Source organism: Manis pentadactyla, chromosome 8 (assembly GCF_030020395.1).
Source record: "Manis pentadactyla isolate mManPen7 chromosome 8, mManPen7.hap1, whole genome shotgun sequence".
Lineage (NCBI taxonomy): Eukaryota > Metazoa > Chordata > Mammalia > Pholidota > Manidae > Manis > Manis pentadactyla.
The window spans coordinates 114,809,047-114,821,155 of NC_080026.1; the positions used below are offsets into that span (position 1 = coordinate 114,809,047).

At 38.5% G+C, this 12,109-nt stretch overlaps 1 long non-coding RNA gene across 1 annotated transcript in view; it reads right to left on the minus strand.

Moving 5' to 3' along the window:
* Nucleotides 1-6,066: 6,066 nt before the first annotated feature.
* The window catches only part of LOC130684634 (uncharacterized), a 34,628-nt gene continuing 28,585 nt past the window's right edge, over nt 6,067-12,109 (minus strand). Inside the window, exon 3 of the long non-coding RNA XR_008999001.1 lies at nt 6,067-6,640. This is a non-coding gene — a long non-coding RNA (uncharacterized LOC130684634). The remainder of the gene's footprint in view (nt 6,641-12,109) is intronic.

Sequence of the window (12,109 nt, forward strand, 5' to 3'; positions counted from 1 at the left end):
ATATTGGTCTGTAGTTTTCTTTTTTGGTGGGGTCTTTGCCTGGTTTTGGTATTAGGGTGATGTTGGCTTCATAGAATGAGTTTCGGAGTATTCCCTACTCTTCTATTTTTTGGAAAACTTTAAGGAGAATGGGTGTTATGTCTTCTCTGTATGTTTGATAAAATTCCGAGGTAAATCCATCTGGCCCGGGGGTTTTGTTCTTGGGTAGTTTTTTGATTACCAACTCAATTTTGTTGCTGGTAATTGGTTTGTTTAGGTTTTCTGTTTCTTTCTGGGTCAGTCTTGGAAGGTTGTATTTTTCGAAGAAGTTGTCCATTTCTCCTCGGTTTTCCAGCTTGTTAACATATAGGTTTTCATAGTATTCTCTAATAATTCTTTGTATTTCTGTGGGGTCCGCCATGTTTTTTCCTTTCTTGTTTCTAATTCTGTTGATGTGTGTTGACTTTCTTTTTCTCTTAATAAGTCTGGCTAGAGGCTTATCTATTTTGTTTATTTTCTCGAAGAACCAGCTCTTGGTTTCATTGATTTTTGCTATTGTTCTATTCTTCTCAATTTTATTTATTTCTTCTCTGATCTTTATTATGTCCCTCCTTCTGCTGACCTTAGGCCTCATTTGTTCTTCTTTTTTCAATTTTGATAATTGTGACATTAGACTATTCATTTGGGATTGTTCTTCCTTCTTTAAATACGCCTGGATTGCTATATACTTTCCTCTTAAGACTGCCTTTGCTGCATCCCACAGAAGTTGGGGCTTTGTGTTATTGTTGTCATTTGTTTCCGTATATTGCTGGATCTCCATTTTCATTTGGTCATTGATCCATTGATTATTTAGGAGCTGTTGTTAAGCCTCCATGTGTTTGTGAGCCTTTTTGTTTTCTTTGTACAATTTATTTCTAGTTTTATACCTTTGTGGTCTGAAAAGTTGGTTGGTAGAATTTCAATCTTTTGGAATTTACTGAGGTTCTTTTTGTATCCTAGTATGTGGTCTATTCTGGAGAATGTTCCATGTGCACTTGAGAAGAATGTGTATCCTGTTGCTTTTGGATGTAGAGTTCTATAGATGTCTATTAGGTCCATCTGTTCCAGCGTGTTGTTCAGTGCCTCTGTGTCCTTACTTATTTTCTGTCTGGTGGATCTGTCCTTTGGGGTGAGTGGTGTGTTAAAGTCTCCCAGAATGAATGCATTGCATTCTATTTCCTCCTTTAATTCTGTTAGTATTTGTTTCACACATATTGGTACTCCTGTGTTGGGTGCATATATGTTTATAATGGTTATATCCTCTTGTTGGACTGAGCCCTTTATCATTATATAATGTCCTTCTTTATCTCGTTACTTTCCTTATTTTGAGGTCTATTTTGTCTGATACTAGTATTGCAACACCTGCTTTTTTCTCTCTTTTGTTTGTATGAAATATCTTTCTCCAACCCTTGACTTTTAATCTGTGCATGTCCTTGGGTTTGAGGTCAGTCTCTTGTAAGCAGCATATAGATGGGTCTTGCTGTTTTATCCATTCTATTACTCTGTGTCTTTTGATTGGTGCATTCAGTCCATTAACATTTAGGGTGATTATTGAAAGATATGTACTTATTGCCATTGCAGGCTTTAGATTTGTGGTTACCAAAGGTTCAAGGTTGGCTTGTTTACTACTTTACTGTCTGACCTCACTCGCTTATTGAGCTGTTATAAACACAGTCTGATGATTATTTCTTTCCCTTCTTTTTCCTCCTTCCCCATTCTTCATATGTTGGGTGTTTTGTTCTGTGCTCTTTTTTAGGAGTGCTCCCATCTAGAGCAGTCCCTCTAAGAAACCCTGTAGAGGTGGTTTGTGGGAGGCCAATTCCCTCAACCTTTGCTTGTCTGGAAATTGTTTAATCCCTCCTTCATATTTAAATGATAATCTTGCTGGATACAGTATCCTTGGTTCAAGGCCCTTCTGTTTCATTGGATTAAATATATCATGCCATTCTCTTCTGGCCTGTAAGGTTTCTGTTGAGAAGTCTGATGATAGCCTGATGGGTTTTCCTTTGTAGGTGACCTTTTTACTCTCTTTGGCTGCCTTTAATACTCTGTCACTGTCCTTGATCTTTGCCATTTTAATTATTATGTGTCTTGGTGTTGACCTCTTTGGATCCCGTCTCTCGGGAGTTCTGTGTGCCTCTGTAGTCTGAGCAACTATTTCCACCCCAGTTTGGGGAAGTTCTCAGCAATTATTTCTTCAAAGACACTTTCTATCCCTTTTTCTCTCTCTTCTTCCTCTGGTACCCCTATAATGCGGATATTGTTCCTTTTGGATTGGTCACACAGTTCTCTTAATATTGTTTCATTCCTGGAGATCCTTTTATCTCTCTCTGCATCAGCTTCTATGTGTTCCTGTTTTCTTGTTTCAATTCCAGCAATGGCCTCTTGCATCTTATCCATTCTACTTATAAATCCTTCCAGAGTTTGTTTTACTTCTGTAATCGCCCTCTGAACATCTGTGATCTCCCTCCGGACGTCTGTAATCTCCCTCCAGACTTCATCCCTTAGGTCTTGCATATTTCTCTGCAGCTCTGTCAGCATGTTTATGATTTTTATTTTGAATTCTTTTTCAGGGAGACTGGTTAGGTCTGCCTCTGCAAATCCTTTCTCAGGTGTAACTATCTGGGTCTGGACCAGATTTTTTTGCCTTTTCATGGTGATTGCAGTGGCTGTAGGCAGGTTGCGGGTGTGTCAGCTGGGAGAAGAAAGTCCTTTCCTGCTTGCTGGATGCCTTGCCCTTTTCCGCTGTCTATGACGGCTACCTGCATTCCTGGAGCAGCCATCGGGTTAGTCTCCTAAGCTGCTATGGACGGGGTGTCCGTCAGAGCAGCGCGGAACCCTGCGGGGAGTGGCAGGCACGCCAGGTGCACTCCTCCGTGCTAGCGGCGACCCTGCCGGGCAGCTGTGTGACAGCAGTGGCCTTTGGGTCTGGCCCAGGCAGCTGTGATTTGGGCTGGGATTCTGGTCGGTTCCTGGGAGCACGCCTGCTCCCTGTGCCTCCACTGCCGGTGCGCATGGGGCTTTTCTGCGCAGGCTTCTACCAGGCTCTGGCTTCACTGCCGCCGATGCACGTGAGCTGCCCCCTGGGCTGTTCGGTCGCGCCACTGCGGGCTAGCCCTGCAGCGCATGGATCTGCTCTCTGTTCCTTCTAGCGCTTCTGCCCCCGACGCGCGCTCCCACTCTCTTGCTACTGGGCCCATGTGTCGGGGTCCGCACCAGTTGGAGGAATGACTGGCAGGCTGCCTAGTCCTGTGAGGGGCTCCAGAGCTGCACTGCTTCTACTTAGGGCGCCTAGGTTTCCCTGGTATTCCCAGCTGCCGGGACAACTTTGTCCAGCTATGGGGTCCCTGTCTCTTTAAGACTTGCAGAAAGCACTCGCTTTTCTATTGTCTCAGGGGCGCCAGTTGTGGGCACCTGCCCACAGGTTTTGCTTTTCCGTTTCTCTAATATCCAGCACCCTGTGCACCTTGTGTCTGCATTCTGGGTGCAGATTTCTAGAGCTGGTTGTTTAGCAGTCCTGGGCTTTCACTCCCTCCCCATTCTGACTCCTTTCTTCCCACCGGGTTTTGGGGTGGGGGAGCGTTCGGGTCCCGCCTGGCCACGGCTTGTATCTTACCCCCTTCGTGTGATGCTGATGTATCCTGTGTTCTCGCAGATGTAGATGTATCCTGGCTGTTGTACTGCATAAACTGGTGTCTCTTTTAGGAATGGTTGTATTTATTGTATTTCCATAAATATATATGTTTTGGGGAGGAGATTTCCTCTGAACTACTCATGCCACCATCTTCCTGTGATCCCCCCTTTCTTTTATATAAACATATTTATAATATGAATTAGTGAACTGAGCCTGAAATTAATAGCTACCATTTAAGAAGTTTGGCATTTTGTTAAGATCTAAGTTACATTTTAATCTTTTCCTACTGATTTAGACTGTAGATCAGTTTTGTTTTTTGTTTTGCTTTGTCTTTTTTCCATGAGTATGCATTGACATGAGCCATCTGATGTTGGCTTGAGACTTGTCAGGATTGTCTGTGTTTACGAGTTTATAAGATTGCTGTCACCTTCTATGAATGTGTCAGGATAATATGTCTCTATCTGCCGTACTTAATCAAGGAAATATAATCCCTAGTTCCTCTCTTCTCCCAAACTACAGTCTACTCAAGAGCAGTTTGGCCCCTAAAGTGCACACAGTATTACTCTTATTCAAAATATAGTTATCTTAAACCACAACTGAAAGCAGTGTCTCTTATACCACTATTATATTTTCATCTTATAGAAAGCCCCTTGATACGTTTTCCTAGATTATAAGGAAGGACAGAATCTTGTAAAATTAAAACAGTTTCATGCTGAAAGTATTGGCCACTAAATTGAATCCATTAACTAACGATATAGCCACCAGCAAGTAAGATGAAGTTGCTGCTTCTACTTAGATTACATTTTAGAAGAGAAGTTAAAAAATAGACACAGGGTTTAGATCTGTTTCTGTATTATCTCATTTCTATGAAGTATTTCTGTATTAGTTATCTTTTTGCTGTGTAACAAATCATACTCAAGTTTGGTAGCTTAAAACAACCTTTTTTGAGCTCACAATAATGGGAGTCAGTTGATCTCAGCTGGGCTTGGGGTAAGTCTGTAGTTTGACTGTAGCTAACAGACTGGTTAGCCATTGGGTGAACTAGGACACATTTACTCCCACATCTGGCATCTGGCAGGTTGTTCACTATGGCAGCACTGGGGGCCTGCAAGCTGCAGTTTCTTCACACACGGGTGCAGGAGTTCAAAAGCAGCCAGGCTGAAGCTGTAAGGCATCATGAAGCCTAGGCCCAGAACCTGCAGGTCACCTCAGCCATGAAGTCAAAACGCCAGCCACAGCACAGCAGAAAGGGGTGGGGACTCAAACCTCATCTTTTCAATCAGAGGTACTGCAAAGTAGTGTGACTTTTTAAAAATATACTACAGTCTCCTTTGCCAATTTTTCAGCATTCTGCAACTATTATTTATTGCTAATTGTTATTTCTATTCACTCTCAAAAGCTGATAGTTTTAAATTAAGAAAAAATGAAAACAGTAAATTAGGTTTCCATTGAGCAAATATATGCATGAGAGATGAAACAAATAGGCAAATGCCCAAATGGCACACAATCGTTTCCAGGCAGATTAAGAAAACCTTTGCAGGTTAAGCCTCTGCTATTTTTAAAACTAAGACGCTCTTCTGTGGCAACAGACATTGCTACTCTGGGGATGTCTGAGAATCACAGAGCATTTTCACCAGAAAAAGAATTTCAGCCAGCATGATTTTGTCCCCAGAAAAGGTGCTCCAGGAGCTAGAATGCCCTAAAGACACTCCTGTTACGGCTCTCTGGGTACTCTGTTAATGCAACCGCAAGGAAGAGAAAACACGCACATCACAATATATAATGTTTGTATGGCACTTCAGAGTAACACTTTAGGAACATTTAACAACATAAGTTTTATTGATGATGGCCTGGCTTCTGCAGTGTATTCCCCAACAGAAACCCCATAATCAGTCACCATTTAGGAAGAAAATTTTATTCAGATAGCCTCTAGTAAGGGGGCTCCTATCACAGATATGAGAAAGCTGAAAGTTTTGAAATGCATGTAACAGGGTGAGATGATCTGGAAGGAGAATAAAGGAAAGGTCTTTTTAATCCTTAATAAAAAGTTTACCACTTGGTCTCCCCATAAACAATCAAGCTCTCTCATCCCACATGGTCTAAGGAGTTTTGTTTTTTGAGGAATGCTTTACAGATGGAGGGACAGATTTTCCTAGCAATTGTGTAAAGAATTAGCTGCACAAATTTGATGGAATTCTAAAGTATCAAAATAGATACATAGTCCACATATCACACAGCTCAACTACTACCTGATCCCTGCATCCTTGTTATGAGATCCCCATTGTAAAGACATTTGGGGAGTGCCAAAATAGCCCCAATGATCAGGGACTCACTACTTTTTTATTTGAAGAGTTTTAAACGTTTTCACTTATAAATGGGTATCATTTTTTAAAAAGTCTCACTATTTAGCATTCACTTTGCTAGCAAGGGAAACGTAACAGTGATCAAGGAATATGTGATTCCTACCCCAGAGAAGCAAGAATATACTAAGGGATAAAATAGAATCATCCAAGATAACATAGCCTGTTTCCTTAATTGAAACAGTACTCTCCTGCCTAAAATTATACTCATTGTTCTGGGATAACATCTCTAACATCAAACACAGCAAGTCTAATTTTTTCCCATTGAACATATCTATAAGAACTTTGAATACAACAAGTCCCATTTGCAAGCTAAAAATTTTCACTGACATTCATTGGTTTATTCATTAATCCATGTCAGTTTCTTATCTTGACTGTGGGCTAGGCTCTGGAGATACAACAGATAAAAACTGTAGGGGAGTAAAAAGTTTTCCTTGACCCACTTAGAGACCCTGTCTGGGTCTGAAAATTAAACTGAATAACACAGATCAACAGGACAAAAGAATATGCATTTGTATAACATATATTTTACCTGACATGGGACCCTTCAGAAGGAAATGAAGACCTGAAGAAATGGTATCTCCTTGGGGATAACGGTATTCATTTTCTCCTGGTAGACAGGGGTCCTCTGAAATGAGAACCTGCTTTAAGAGAGGTGGTTTGAGGGGACAGTTGGAGAGACCTTCCTGCTTCTGTTGTTTCATCAAACTCTATCCCCTTAAATTCAATATGACAAGGTGTCAAACCTGGGGCAATGTGCCCTGAACCCCCTCAGAACATAGACATAATTCCCACCTTCAGTAGCTGTCCTGCCAATCATTCTTGCATACACCATTGCTCTAGGTGGAAGAACTCTCATCCAAATATCTTTCCATTTTCGATTTGGAATTCTGACCACAATACTAGGCTAAAGATTTATTTACATCACTATTTCTTAACTGAGGGATAATTTTCCCCAAAGGGAATATTCGGCAGTGTCTTTCCTGAGATTCTATTGCACACATTAAGCTTGCAATCCCTAGGAAAACCCTCTCAATGATGTCCTGATCAAGCCACCTGCCCACCTTTCACATGTCATATGAACCTCAGGTTAGGTATTCCAGCCTAGATTTGGAAGTCTTCATTTCCGAGCTTGAGGAAACCAAAAATCATAATGCCTTTTTTGCTACCTCTTCTCTACCTTGTGTGCCGTATATCAACAACAGAAGTCTGAAAATACACCCAAGGGTAGGACAATATTCTGAATTGGTTATTTTCTTTCTCTCTCTCTCTCTCTCTCTCTGTCATCTTGATATTGGCATCAATTGATTGATTTTTGCACTCAATTTAAGATCTTCCTGGTTCTTGGCATGATGAGTAATTTTGAAGGTGGGAAGAGTATACAAGGGTGAGTTCAAAGCTGAGACACTAGGTGAAAGTGACACCCTCCTCAGAGAGGTCTCCTCTGGCCACTCAATCTAACAATAAATCCATGGTAAGTCTTTCTTACATGATCTTGTCTTATTTTCTTGATAGCAGCAGTTTTTTACTATCTGGATTGAATTTATGTATATATATATATATACATATAATACACACACACACACACACACATTTTTAAATGTGTTCCTTACTACATTTCCATGTACCCCTACACCCAGCTAGAATATGTTCTTTTAGGGCAGGACAGGCTCTGGTGGTTTTGTTCGCCAAGGTGCTCACTCCTAGCTGACACTAATCATCAATCAATATTTGTTGAAGGCATGCTTGAGGTGGAGATATATTTGCTTCACAATGTGATTGTCTCAGAAACTATCAATCCATCTAGGTAAACTGCTCATCCTCAGAATTCACTTGAACCTTAAACAGTCTTATTATATGCTCTGATTTATTTCTGACAATAATTACAGAGACATGCACTCAATTACCTTTAATTAATTAATTAATAGATTTTGCTGCTTAATCACTAAACATATTATTTTTCAATATGGATATCCAGAGCTTGGATGCTTGTATTTCTGTAGAAATCCTAACATTTGTGTGAACACACCTGCACACACATATGTATGAATACGCACATACATATACATGGTTAGCATAGGGGAAGGGCAGCCAAGGTAAGGATATTTCAGGGTCACTCATGGAGCTAGACTGAATTTACACATAGATTTCAATGCTTCCTCCCACTCCTGTGTCTTTGTCCTTCCTGGAAATTCTCTTCTCTATTTTCTAGTCTACCTGGTGGCCTCAAACTCAGCCCTCTAGTGTCTTAGTCCAGTAAGATTTTTGCTTTATCTTTGTGTTCTAACTCTCCCCTGCCTAACATCAAGGATATGCTCAGGTGAAATTCTGTATCAGTGCAAGCAATCTTCATTGTCATTACCTGATTTCGAGAGTCAACTTCCTTCTACTTTTTTCTTTCATGCCTTTTTTTTTTCTAAGTATAATATTTATCAGACTGTATGCTTGTCTGTGGGAGAGTTATTCCAATAATAAATCTACTCTTCCATTACAATAAACTGTCTCTAACATAATTTTTCTTATAAAATAAAGAAAAAATTGAAATTTTCTACAATTTTGGGTCACATAAGTTGTGGTTTTTTTATATTGTTACTTAATTCTTTAAAAAATATATCAATGTAGATTTTGCATTTTTCTGGAATGTTTGACAAGCTTATGTCAAAAGTCATGCATTCCTATATTACACAATTTTTCTTACATGTAAAAAATCAAAATAGATAGCAATGAGATAGATGCTGATGAAAACTACAATCCCCATAGTTCCAAAAACTGTGTTTAAAAAAATGTAAACAAAATATTGTTCTGGGGTTAGGCATTTCATTATGTAAAGAAAGTAAGCAATTGATGAATTAACACATTTGAGCAGATGAGTTTACAGTAAACTCGTTTATCTCCTTTATGAGTATGCCTTTGAGAGGATATTACATTGCATTAGGGATGATAATAATAACTGTACTATCACATTATTATATACCTGGTCTTGTTTTTTGTACTAGACATACATTATTTCATTTGATCTTTATAGCTTAAAGGTGAGTATTGTTTTGCCTTTCATTAATTAATATACTTTTACCAGAAAAATGTGGCTAATTTTTCCAAAGTCTTAAAATGACATGTAGAATTGAGAGTTCAGAGATGAGTGAGGAGGTTAGGATGTGAAAAATGTCATAAAGAAGAACCATGAATATTTGCAAGAAATTAATATGTTGTGAAAATATACAAGAAATTCTGATACTAAGAAAACTTTTACCAAATTCACAAGACAAATGACAGCTAGATCCTCATTTTAAATTGATATAATACAGACGATTTAAACCCAGGATTAAGATCCAAATCTTGTTTATATAATAAAGGATGGTCACCACCTAGAAGATCAGCAGCCTTGAACATGAATTGCAATTAGTCTGAGTCACTGGCATCGCATATTGGCAGATAATTCAGAGGTAGACACTTATTTCAGACGAATAAAAATTTTGGAAATGGCATATTTCAGTACCTAAAAATATCCTTAAGTATTATACAACATTCCTATCATTATGGTGTAGTTCAACAAGTCTACTTCTTAGGGGTTATTTGTCCATGAGGTATAAGCATCTTGTAAAACTCAGTTCTCCCTTCCTCAGCTCTCTGCAGAAAACTTGTCCACCCAACCATGTAAGCTGTTTAATCACAGAAGGGCACTCTTTACTTACTGAGTGACTAATTACAAGCTAAATATTAATGCAAGAATATAATTTTTAAATATACTGTAAAGGTTTTAAGAATTTACCTTAGATTGATTAATTTTCAGGCTTGCTGAAGTTCAACTGATAAAATACGGTGCCAGCTCTAAAGCTTGATCTGTGGAACGGTGTTTCACCTTGAATCAAAGCTTTATCCCTTTATTTCTTCCATGGGAGAAATATTCACTAACATGTTACATGATCTCCACATATTAAACCTCAAGGACTCAATGTGATAGAATTTCCCTTGAGGAAAATTTAGAAATGTTACAGCTAGTTAAATCTCACCAGTTAGGACAGAAATCAGGGACAGAGCTCTTAATTTTATGCACAGTCACAGGGACACAGACATTAGTGCAAGTTTGTTAATATTTGGTTTTCCTTTCTGCCTTCTGAAAGTGAAAAAAAAAGCAGTATTGATGAAGCAAAAGAGAAGTCATTTTTTGCATAAATATCTTTTCAGTCTAGTTATAAAAGTCAACTATCAGTTACTTGTCTCTCGACAATCACTAGATTTTTATTTTACTTTTAATACCCTTGAACCTATTCCATAAAAAAACATAAAATTTAACCAAATAGCCTAAACAAATTAAGTGAGTGTATTCTTTGACATACAAAATGGATTGAGTTCTTGGGTTTCATTATTATTGAAAATGTCAGCAATGTTTTGCCTGCTGGGAGCACACACATTCTTTCTGTTTCTCAATCTTTCTCAAAACATCTTACTACATTATTTTATGAATCACAGTGGCCAGGACTCCTAGTTAATGTTTTTAAAAATTATAAACTCTTGATCAGATAGTGACATTTTGTTATTTCACATGTAAGCTGTCAAGCATTTCTAGAAAAAAAAATGCAATGAGAGAAACATTCTTGCAATTATTGTTCTCTTGAGTGTGACCTTAGAAAGCAAAAATAGTAGGAATTCATAGAGGGAGCAAATTGAGTACCTCAACAGCATATCATTTATCCATTTAGTCTGGAAAGAAAGATAATTATATAATTATTAATTTTATCATTATAAATTATAATATATTAATATAATGTATAATATGATAATATGATAATTATTAATTGAAGATGTATTGGACGGCATGATGTGCATCTGCCTGCATTTCTGTGCGCTAGGGGATACATGCATACTCAGTCCATGGGCTCTCTCTTTTCATTTTGTGTAGGATAATCCCTGATCTATTTATTATTATTCTTTCTCTAAATCTCTCTCTCCCTGCCCGTCTCCCTCCCTCCCTGACTCTCTCCTGACATACACTACCCCATTTTGAGAAACTCTTCAGCTAACATCATGAAGATAGACATGATAGCAACACATATCTATGTATATAGTCTATAAAAATGGTGTAAATCTTGAAGACTCCCGCTTTTTGCTTTTGCCTTACACCCTGGGATGCTGTGAATTTAATGAATTCATATTATAAGTTTTTCCAGTGTGTAAGGCTGCCAGTGTGTAATAATTCCCCTTGAAGTAGGTAAAATTTAAAGGGGACATATAGGAAATAAAGAGCAAAATAGTTGATGGGAGTCCTAGAACTTCAGGAATGCATTTTTATATAATTGGTTATACACATACATATGTATATATGTACATACACATTATACTTGTATATGTGTACATATGTGTACATAAATATGCATATGTGTGTATGTGTGTAAAAAACGTATATACATTTCTTTTAAGATTTCAAAGGCCGTTGTGAGAATCCAGGCTTATATGACATGTCAAGTGCTAAAAATAGGTGCCTGCATTTTAAGTGCTCAATAATTTTTAGGTACTATAAGGATTCAGCACATTCTCCTTTATGTCAGTCATCATAACTCCATCAAGAGTTTGGGGCAAAACTTCCTCCCTAATTGCATCAGGAACCATGTAGGAAAATCCTCCTGTATATTCTAGGATCTAGGAACAATAGCAATGCCCAATAGTTAATAATGGTGTCCCATGGTGCTGTTAATAATATGTAGGGGGAAAAAAAACAGAAAGAAAGAAAGAAAGAAAAGAAAAGAATGGGAGCTTGACAAACTTTTCTCTGGTCAACCTGTATTTCAGAACATTTGTGGTCAGTGACCTCACAGTTTTTCCAAACCAGCTTTGTGTCGGACAGCAAACCTCACAGAGGGTTATTCAGAAGTGAAGAGCCTCACTCGGAGAGACACACAGTGGTGAGAGCCTCAGCCCAGGCCAACAATTTCTGCATCCTTAGTTTTCCTCACTTGTTAGAGCCAAATCTCAGCCCTATGGCTCACTCTGAAAAATAGGGATCCTCCTCTCAAATCCCTCCAATGTTTCATTCATGTCGTAGATGTGCCCACCTTTATCATGGCTCATTCCAGGTACAGCTTTAGCAAAGCAGAAGTGA